At 40.4% G+C, this 10000-nt stretch overlaps 1 long non-coding RNA gene across 2 annotated transcripts in view; it reads left to right on the forward strand.

Annotated features, from left to right (window-relative positions):
• LOC135106513 (uncharacterized) overlaps positions 1–10000 on the forward strand; it is a 120514-nt gene that overhangs the window by 10291 nt on the left and 100223 nt on the right. The window lies entirely within an intron of this gene.

The following is a 10000-nucleotide window of genomic DNA, read 5'->3' on the forward strand; positions in this document are numbered from 1 at the left end:
CAACCTAACCTAACCTAATCTAACCTAACCTAACCTAACCTAAGTGAACCTAACCTAATCTAACCTAACCTAACTGAACCTAACCTAACCTAACTGAACCTAACCTAACTGAACCTAACTTAACCTAACTGAACCTAACCTAACCTAACCTAACCTAACCTAACCTAACCTAACTTAACCTAACTGAACCTAACCTAACTGAACCTAACCTAACTGAACCTAACCTAACTGAACCTAACCTAACCTAACTTAACCTAACCCAACCCAACCTAACCTAACCTAACCTAACTTAACGTAAACTAGCTGGAATGGTCAAATAATGCTAGCGGTCTTGATTTATTTTTGTTTTGTCATTCATTTATATTAAAAAGGGAGTTGGGAAGACCTTATCTGGGAATTTTATGTCTAGAAAAAAAAAAAGAAAAAAAGAGGTGTATTACTTTTTGTTGCTTTTTACTGTATTCGTTCATTCGTCCATTTTTTTTCATTTCCATCTTTGTTTTCTTTATTTATTTATTTTAATGTAAGAGGAACACCGGCCAAGGGCACGAAAAAAAAAAATAAGGTAGTTTTGAGGTGTGTGTGTGTGTGTGTGTGTGTGTGTGTGTGTGTGTGTGTGTGTGTGTGTGTGTGTGTGTGGCAGGAGAGTCACCTGATAATTACCTTTGTGTTCTGGTAGGGCCGCCGCGTTTTGTATAATGCAAGAGAATAACTAGTACCTCTTGTGAATTATACAGTGCCTGGGATGAATAGTAATTATTAACGTTGTGCAGTTGATTAATTAATGGGTTACCTGTCGAAATATACATTGTTATTGTTATTTTTACTGTTATTATTATTATTATTATTATTATTATTATTATTATTATTATTATTATTATTATTATTATTGTTATTACTCCTCCTCCTACTACTACTACTACTACTACTACTACTACTACTACTACTACTACTACTACTACTACTACTACTACTACTACTACCACCACCACAGCAACAACAACCGTACCTACCAATATATAAGTGTATCGGTGGGTGAACGTGCCGGTGAGAAGGTGGCGGCGTATTATGAGTGTGTACCCACCTAGCGTTGAGTAAGGGGGCGTGACTCACCGCTGATAAGGGAGATAATGAAGAGGGGGAGGGAGAGTGAGGGTGAGAGGGAGTGTAAGAGGGAGAGGGGAGAGTGTTTGTGCGCTGTTGGTGTGGTGTCAGTGTTTAGTCTATGAGGTGTACTAACTCTCTCTCTCTCTCTCTCTCTCTCTCTCTCTCTCTCTCTCTCTCTCTCTCTCTCTCTCTCTCTCTCTCTCTCTCTCTCTCTCTCTCTCTCTGTGACCTGATTAAATATTTCCAACTTCAGTCACTCCCATTTAGATTGAGAAGTTTCAAAGGTTCCGTGAGGTGAGGGAGAGAGGGAGATGAATGAAGGAGAGAGAGAGAGAGATGGGGAGGTGAGAATGGCGGAAGGGAGGAAAGAAGAAGAGAAGAAGGTATAGGAGTAAAGTGTTAAGTATAGGATGAATAGATTAGGTCAAGAAGTGAAGTGGAGAAGAAGGGAAGTGAAGGAAATGGGAGAACTGGTGAGGGGTTTTGTGTGTGTCCTAGTCCTATCCTACCCTTTTGTTTATTTTGTGTACGAGAAGGTGAGAGAGAGGGAGAGTTATGAGAGAGGGAGATGGTTTTTTAAGGGCGTTTGCTGCAAGGGAAGAAAGAGAAGGTGTCTGAAGGGAGAGGGTGTTTAGAAGATGCTCTTGGAAGGGAAAGGTTACGTGTTTTCAGAGAGAGAGAGAGAGAGAGAGAGAGAGAGAGAGAGAGAGAGAGAGAGAGAGAGAGAGAGAGAGAGAGCGCATATGAAAGGAAGATAAGTAGATGACTAGATTAAAGATGGAAAAAATACACAGATGATGGTATAGTTAGATAAATATTGAAAAAAAAATAAATAAAAATACAGGAAAATATTAAACAACAACAACAACAGATCGTTAGACCATAAACAGTGATTGAACTACACTAACCTACAGTAATAAAGATAGAGAGTTAGGTAGAAAGGTAAATGGCTGAATTATAACACTCACCATCAACAACAACAACAAGAACAAGAGATGGAGAGTGGGAGGGAAGAGAGGGTTACCTGAAGATATATTGTGTGTGTGTGTGTGTGTGTGTTGCAGCTAGCGGGCCCGTGACGGATGTTGGGGCGATAAGGCAGTAATATCAGTAATGGAATGCGGCCTTATCACAAGATTGGGCTGACTGACGGTCCTTACCCACAATTCCTGACACCCCCTGACACCCTCTGATACCCTGACAACCCCCCTTCCTCACCTCGCATCCCTCGCACCTGTTTAGCGTCCGCCTCCCTCTCTCTCTCTCTCTCTCTCTCTCTCTCTCTCTCTCTCTCTCTCTCTCTCTCTCTCTCTCTCTCTCTCTCTCTCTCTCTCTCTCTGCCACACATGTCCGAGTCACTCTTACTCTTGCTTTCTCTCTCACTTTACTCTCCTTTCATAACCTTCACCCTTATTCTCTCTCTCTCTCTCTCTCTCTCTCTCTCTCTCTCTCTCTCTCTCTCTCTCTCTCTCTCTCTCTCTCTCTCTCTCTCTCTCTCTCTCTCTGCAGTACAATCCCTCCACGTCTTTCTCCCACTCTCCCTCTCCCGCTGTGCAGTACTGTACTAAAGGCGACATGGCTGTACAGAGAGAGAGAGAGAGAGAGAGAGAGAGAGAGAGAGAGAGAGAGAGAGAGAGAGAGAGAGAGAGTGAGAGTGTTTATACTGTTCATCCGATTGTAGTAGGTTCTGAAATACATGTAAAGCAGGTGATAATTAGTTCAAAACACTCTCTCTCTCTCTCTCTCTCTCTCTCTCTCTCTCTCTCTCTCTCTCTCTCTCTCTCTCTCTCTCTCTCTCTCTCTCTCTCTCTCTCTCTCTCTCTCTCTCTCTCTAATTGGGAATAGAGGCGATGCATTGGGAGTGGGTGGGGAGGAGCCTTCTTCAGGTGTGTCCAGGGAGTGATTGTCTTGTGCACACCTATGTCAATTTACTCAATAATTACGTGTCTCTCCTCCTCCTCCTCCTCCTCCTCCTCCTCCTCCTCCTCCTCCTCCTCCTCCTCCTCTTCCTCCTTCTCTTCCATGTCTTCCTTCTTTATTCCCAGCAAGTGACAGTGTTTGCCTTTTGATGAACAGACCACCTAACTCCTCCTCCTCCTCCTCCTCCTCCTCCTCCTCCTCCTCCTCCTCCTCCTCCTCCTCCTCCTCCTCCTCCTTCGTCAGATTACCGCTTCAGGAGTCCGGCGTCTCGCGTCCTTAAGCGGATGAGCGGCTCTGTAAGGTCGTTCAGGAAGGCTGTCTTGTGTCACTGGAGTTTTACATGTTGCTCTCTCTCTCTCTCTCTCTCTCTCTCTCTCTCTCTCTCTCTCTCTAGTGTCCTACATACCTACCCTCCTTCCTTCCTTCCTTCCTTCCTTCCGTCATTCTATTTAATATTTTTTCGCTTGCTTTTTCTTTCATTTTTTTTTATCTTCTTCACTTCCTCATTTCTCCTCTTACTTTCTCTCTCTCTCTCTCTCTCTCTCTCTCTCTCTCTCTCTCTCTCTCTCTCTCTCTCTCTCTCTCTCTCTCTCTCTCTCTCTCTCTCTCTCTCTCTATTCTGTATTCTCTTCTTCCTGTCTTCATTTTTTTTTCTTTTCTCTTTCCTCCTTATTCGTTTTTTTTTGTCTCATATCTCTTCTTTCTCTTACTCCTCTTTCTCTTCTCCCCGTTGCCTTCATTTATTTTGTTTCCTTCGTTTCGTATTGCTCGTTTTCGCTCTCTCGCCTGTCTCCCTCTCATTTACTTACGCCCTTTCTCTTTTTTCTCTCCTCCTCTCCTCTCTTTTCTCTCCTCTCTTCTCCTCTTCCCTGCCTAACCTGTTTAATTATGCCGTGTGCTGTCCAGTCCTTCCTAAACCTCTATCCTTTGTCCTGTTCTGCTCTCTCTCTCTCTCTCTCTCTCTCTCTCTCTCTCTCTCTCTCTCTCTCTCTCTCTCTCTCTCTCTCTCTCTCTCTCTCTCTCTCTCTCTCTCATTCCTTTGTTGCTGTGTTCCGTCTTTTTTAAAATGTTCTTTCTTCCAAATTATCTTTCCGTAATTACTTGATTCTCTCTCTCTCTCTCTCTCTCTCTCTCTCTCTCCTAGAAATACCTTAAATGGATGAATTTACACCTGCTTTCACCTGCGTTACTTTTCACACCTTGGCATTAATTCTCTCCGCCTCGTTCTGATTGCTGCCAGAAGCCCCGCCCATCTTCGCTCTGATTGGCTGCCGCGTCTGGTTCAAGGGTGCCCGGGGAATTTATCTCTGTTTGTATGTAAAGGTGTTTTTTTTTGTTTATATTTTTTTTTTGGGGTGTTGTGGGATTGAATGCTCTTGGGTGTTGTTGTTGTTGTTGTTGTTGTTGTTGTTGTTGTTGTTAATAATGTTCATCTTTTTGTTGTTGTTGTTGTTGTTTTCTTGTTTATTTTTTTGTTCTTTTTTTTGTTCTTGTTCTTGTTCTTGTTCTTTTCTTTTTGTTTTTGTTCTTTTCTTGTTCCTTTTGTTCTGCTTTTTCTTATTCTTCGTTTTCTACTACTACTACTACTACTACTACTACTACTACTACTACTACTACTACTACTACTACTACCACTACCACTACTACCACCACCAGCAGGGCCGCAGAGAGAGCAGTGTTATATATTCCCCCTGTTCTTATCACGGCTTGGCATTTAATCTGATATTTGGGACCTTGATTTTATTTTCTTTCATTCGTGTATACATATAAGCTCTCTCTCTCTCTCTCTCTCTCTCTCTCTCTCTCTCTCTCTCTCTCTCTCTCTCTCTCTCTCTCTCTCTCTCTCTCTCTCATACACAACCACACATTCCACTACAACCTACTCCATCTCTCCCTCTCTCATCCATCTCCACCTCCCCCTCCTCCTACTCCACCCTCTCTCATCCCACTCTACATCTGCCCCGCCCTCTCCACCCACTCCACACTCGTCCACTCCACCTTAATGACGAAGTTCACGGCGGTCTTGAGTCCACTCCTGCATCTCTGAGGATACAAGTGTTATCTGACGCAAGAGAGAGAGAGAGAGAGAGAGAGAGAGAGGGGAGGGGGAGGGAGTTAGGGAATAGGCCTTAGTTACTTGGTTCGTCTGGGAAAGGTTGGCGTGAGAAAAGGTAATGTAAGCCTAAAGTAATTCTCTCTCTCTCTCTCTCTCTCTCTCTCTCTCTCTCTCTCTCTCTCTCTCTCTCTCTCATCGTTTTTTTGAGTCTTTTCTGTAACATTTATTCATTCTCTCTTCGCTTTCCTCTCTTTTCTCTTTGCTTTGTTTATTTTTGTTCCTCCTCCTCGTCCTCTTACTGTTCCTCTAACCATTCTTCCCCTTCTTCCTCCTCCTTTCATCCTCCTCCTTCACTTCTCCACATTCTAACACTCTTTCTTTTCCTCCTTGCTTTCTCTCGTTTACTCTTTCTTCCCTTCATTCCTTCCTCCTTCATTCCTCTCCTCTACAGCCTTTTCTTAACTTTCATTCCTCTCTCTCTCTCTTCTTTCTCCCTTTTCTCACTCTCTCTCTTTCTCTCCTCTTCGTTTTCCTCAGCCACCCCTTCCCCCTCCCCCCGTCCCTGAGAACTAACCTAACCACAAGGCCCCTGAAGGAAGCCAAAATAGACTTGTTGCGTGCTAGCTTTGTGGGTGAAAGTGGCGTGCAATGGCTCGTGCGGGCGGCCTGCGGGGATGCTGTGGGCGGGGTGGGTTGGCTGGCGTGTGGGTGGGACTGTGGGTGGATGGGTGGGTTCTAAGTGGGGTTTTAAATGGTGTTAATTCGTGTTTGGGTGGAATTGGTGGGATGAAGTTGGGTTTAAGTGGATTCTGGGTGGTCTGGGTAGGGTTTTGGATGGTCTAAGTGAGATTTGGGTTGTTGGAGTGGATTTGGGAAGGTCTGAGTGCGTTTAGGATGGTCTGTCTGAGTTGTGGATGTCTGAAGTGGCTTTTGAATGGTCTGGAATATTCTGGATGGTCTGAGTAGGTTTTGTATGGTTTGCGTGGGTTTTAGGATGGTCTGTTTGGGTTGTGGATGATGCTGAGTGAGTTTAGGATGGTCTCTGTGGCTTTAGGATGGTCTTTGTGGCTCGTGGAAGGTCTGAATGAGTTATGTATGAAATCTGATTCTGTTTGAGTTATGGATTATCTAACTAACTTCTTCATGGTAAAAGTGGATTTCGTGTGGAGTCCGGATGGTCTGAATGGTCTAAAAAGATTCCCTGGGGACTGAAGGGTACGGGTTTGTAAGGTGGAGCGTGCAGGTGGAGCAGGTGGAGTGAGAGAAATTGATTCAAGGGGGGAGGGGCAGTCGTGGGGAAATATTGTGAGGCTTAGTTAGGTTCCGTTGACAAGAGCGTGAAGGGAAGGGAAGGGGAGGGGAGGGGAAGGGGAGAGGGAAGGGCAGGGTGAGGGGAAGTCAAGGGAGACAATGAGAGAATGACAGCAGGTGGATTAGGTGGGTGTGTGTGTGTGTGTGTGTGTGTGTGTGTGTTTGTTGAATTTATTATTATTATTATTATTATTATTATTATTATTATTATTATTATTATTATTACTATTATTATTACTATTATTATTATTATTATATGCTATTAGCGCTATATGTTACATGACCATATGTACCGACTCTCTCTCTCTCTCTCTCTCTCTCTCTCTCTCTCTCTCTCTCTCTCTCTCTCTCTCTCTCTCTCTCTCTCTCTCTCTCTCTCTCTCTCTCTCTCTCTCTCTCTCTCTCTCGTGTGTTGTTTGTGTTGATAAAGTGGCGATCATGTCAAGTGCTTACGTCTCTCTCTCTCTCTCTCTCTCTCTCTCTCTCTCTCTCTCTCTCTCTCTCTCTCTCTCTCTCTCTCTCTCTCTCGCTGTTAGTTATGTTGGTTAAGCAAGACTAAAGTGACAAAAATAGTAGTGGTAATGCGGTTATCTCTCTCTCTCTCTCTCTCTCTCTCTCTCTCTCTCTCTCTCTCTCTCTCTCTCTCTCTCTCTCTCTCTCTCTCTCTCTCTCTCTCTCTCTCTCTCTCCCTCAGGCGCTCGGACGTTGTGGGAGGGAGGAGACTGACGCTGCTCTTTTGTCTTCTGTTCAAAGCGTAATAACTGCTGAAGGAGAAAGAAAAGAGCGAGAAAAGAATGTAAAAAAAAAAAGTTAGTTATTTTCTCTTCTTTCATCTCACTTTTCCTTATTTGTTTATTTATTTATTTTTTTGTGGGAGGGGCGAGGAAAATATTGAAGTGGAACAGTTTTGCGATTGAAGAAGAAGAAAAAAGACTAGCTCCCTTCTTTTTTTTTTTTTGTATATATGTGTGTAAGGTGATGTAAAATGAAGTGGAATAGATGAGATGGATAGATACATAAAAAAAGTAAATAAATAAGGGGAAGGAAATAGGGAAGAAAAAAAAAGTAGCGAAGATAATAATAAAAAAAAAAAAAATAGCTCCATTTTCGTATACATGTAAAGAAAAACGTAAAATCAAATAGAATAAATGACATGAATAAATACAAAAAAGTAAATAAATAAAAGAAAAAACAAAACAAAACAAGAAGGAAAGAAAAAAAGTAACGAAGGAAAAAATACACTAAATTATGCCCAGGGAAAAGCAATTGGCTCATCAGAACAGTTTAGCAACACTCACATAGACAGAACATGAAAGAAAACGATAGTGAAATAAGAGGAAAAGGAGGAAAAAAAGTAAGGAAAAAGGAAAACCAAGAAATAAGAGGAAAAGAAGGAAAATAACGAAAAGAGAAAAAGCAATTTAACTTCTTCACCAGGGGGACGTGATCCTGATAATCGTCTCTTAAAAAAAAGAGAGAGAGAGAGAGAGAGAGAGAGAGAGAGAGAGAGAGAGAGAGAGAGAGAGAGAGAGAGAGAGAGAGAGAGAGAGTCATAAGGAGGAAGAAATTGAGATTGAGATAGCAGATTCCGAAAGTTTACATATAAGGTACCCATCTATCACCATCTGTCACTGTCTGTCTATTGATCTATCCGTCTATTTCATCTATTCGTTATTGTTTTATCTATCTGTCCATCTGTCTTGTCTATCTGTCTAATTATCTATCTATATCTACGTGTAAATATTTCTATCTATCTATTAGTTTGTGAGTGTGCTTCTGTCTATCTGGTATCTGTGTGTATGTGTTTGTCTGTCTCAGTTTATCTACTTATGTATTTTATCTATCTGTATCTATCTTTATACGTCTATCTATTTCTCTTCATCTGTCTATCTATATCTATCTATCTATCTATCTATCTGTCTATCTATCTACTTTATTTACATGCCTTTGTATCAACCTCTCCATCTATTTGCATATTACCTATCATTAGTACCTGTCATTATCCACCCATCTATATACATCTATCTACTCATCCACCTATGTATGTATTTGTGTTTAATATATCAAGTTTTAATCCACTTACCTGTGCCTTGAGTGTAGTTTTAGTCAGTTTGAACCTAAAAAAAGCGAAATGTGGATAGTGAAGGATCTAAATGTGCCTTTTTGAGTGCAGTAATGTATCTAAATCTGTAATGTATCTATCTATCAGTAATGTATCTAGCTTACATTTTCTGCATTGTGTGTGTGTGTGTGTTTGGCGCGAGTTTTTGAGCTGAAATAATTCTATACATGACTCGATGAATGGTGAATAAAAAAAGGGGGTTTCGAATTCTGCAACAGTACCGAATTGTTTGTTTTTATTTATTTATTTATGCATTTTTTCATCCTACACCCTTTTTTTTTTATATGGTAACACTGGTTGGTCGGGGCAGCATCGATATTGACACGATATTCTCTCTCTCTCTCTCTCTCTCTCTCTCTCTCTCTCTCTCTCTCTCTCTCTCTCTCTCTCTCTCTCTCTCTCTCTCTCTCTCTCTCATTTGCAGCCAGCCAGTGTTGCCATGGTAGAGAATAACCTAGGTGCTGCTTTTTTTTGTTTCATTATTATTATTAATCTTTTTATTCATTCATTAATTTGTTTTGATTATGTTTTTTTTATTTTAATTGTTTGTTATGTTCTTAATATTGAATCTTATTTACCTGCGTAGTTAGTTTTTTATTGTTATTAATCTATCTTTATTCATTCATTTGGTTTTATTATTATTATTATTATTATTATTATTATTATTATTATTATTATTATTATTATATTTTTGTTTTGTATTTTTTATTGTTTTTTTTTTATTTATGCAGTCTCCTTATTTCCTCATGTTATTATGTTCTAAAACTTGTATTTTTTTCATTTTTTTTCATTTATTTATTCGTTTACTTATTTATTTATATTTATTTTAGTACATGTTCATTTGTCTGGTGTGATTCGCTACTCTGCCTTTCCATTTGCCCGCTAGTACTTTATTTCAGAGTCGTGTACTGTGTATTTTTAACTTTTTTATTTATTTATTTATTTATCTTTTTTATTTTTTCGTGTGCAGTGTATGGAGCTATATTTTCATTTATTTATTTATTTTATTTTAAGTGGAGTGGAAAAAGTGCATTAAAACCTTTTACTTGCATCGTGTATCTCTCTCTCTCTCTCTCTCTCTCTCTCTCTCTCTCTCTCTCTCTCTCTCTCTCTCGTCGATAATGTTGGGAAAAATGTGCCAAGAATAGTTGTTGTGGTGGTGATGTTACTTGTGGTTACGTGCGCTCTCTCTCTCTCTCTCTCTCTCTCTCTCTCTCTCTCTCTCTCTCTCTCTCTCTCTCTCTCTCTCTCTCTCTCTTCTGAACAGTATATACCTCAAACAACATCGTAATAGTCGTAGTAGTAATAATAGTAGTAGTAGTAGTAGTAGTAGTAGTAGTAGTAGTAGTAGTAGTAGTAGTAGTAGTAGTAAACTCATTATTATACCACATATAAATCCTAATAATTTTTATCTTGTATATTTTTATTTATTTATTTTTTTTTTATTTATTTTTTTTTTTTACGTCCTTTGTGGTTGTGAGTCT

Source organism: Scylla paramamosain, chromosome 13 (assembly GCF_035594125.1).
Source record: "Scylla paramamosain isolate STU-SP2022 chromosome 13, ASM3559412v1, whole genome shotgun sequence".
Lineage (NCBI taxonomy): Eukaryota > Metazoa > Arthropoda > Malacostraca > Decapoda > Portunidae > Scylla > Scylla paramamosain.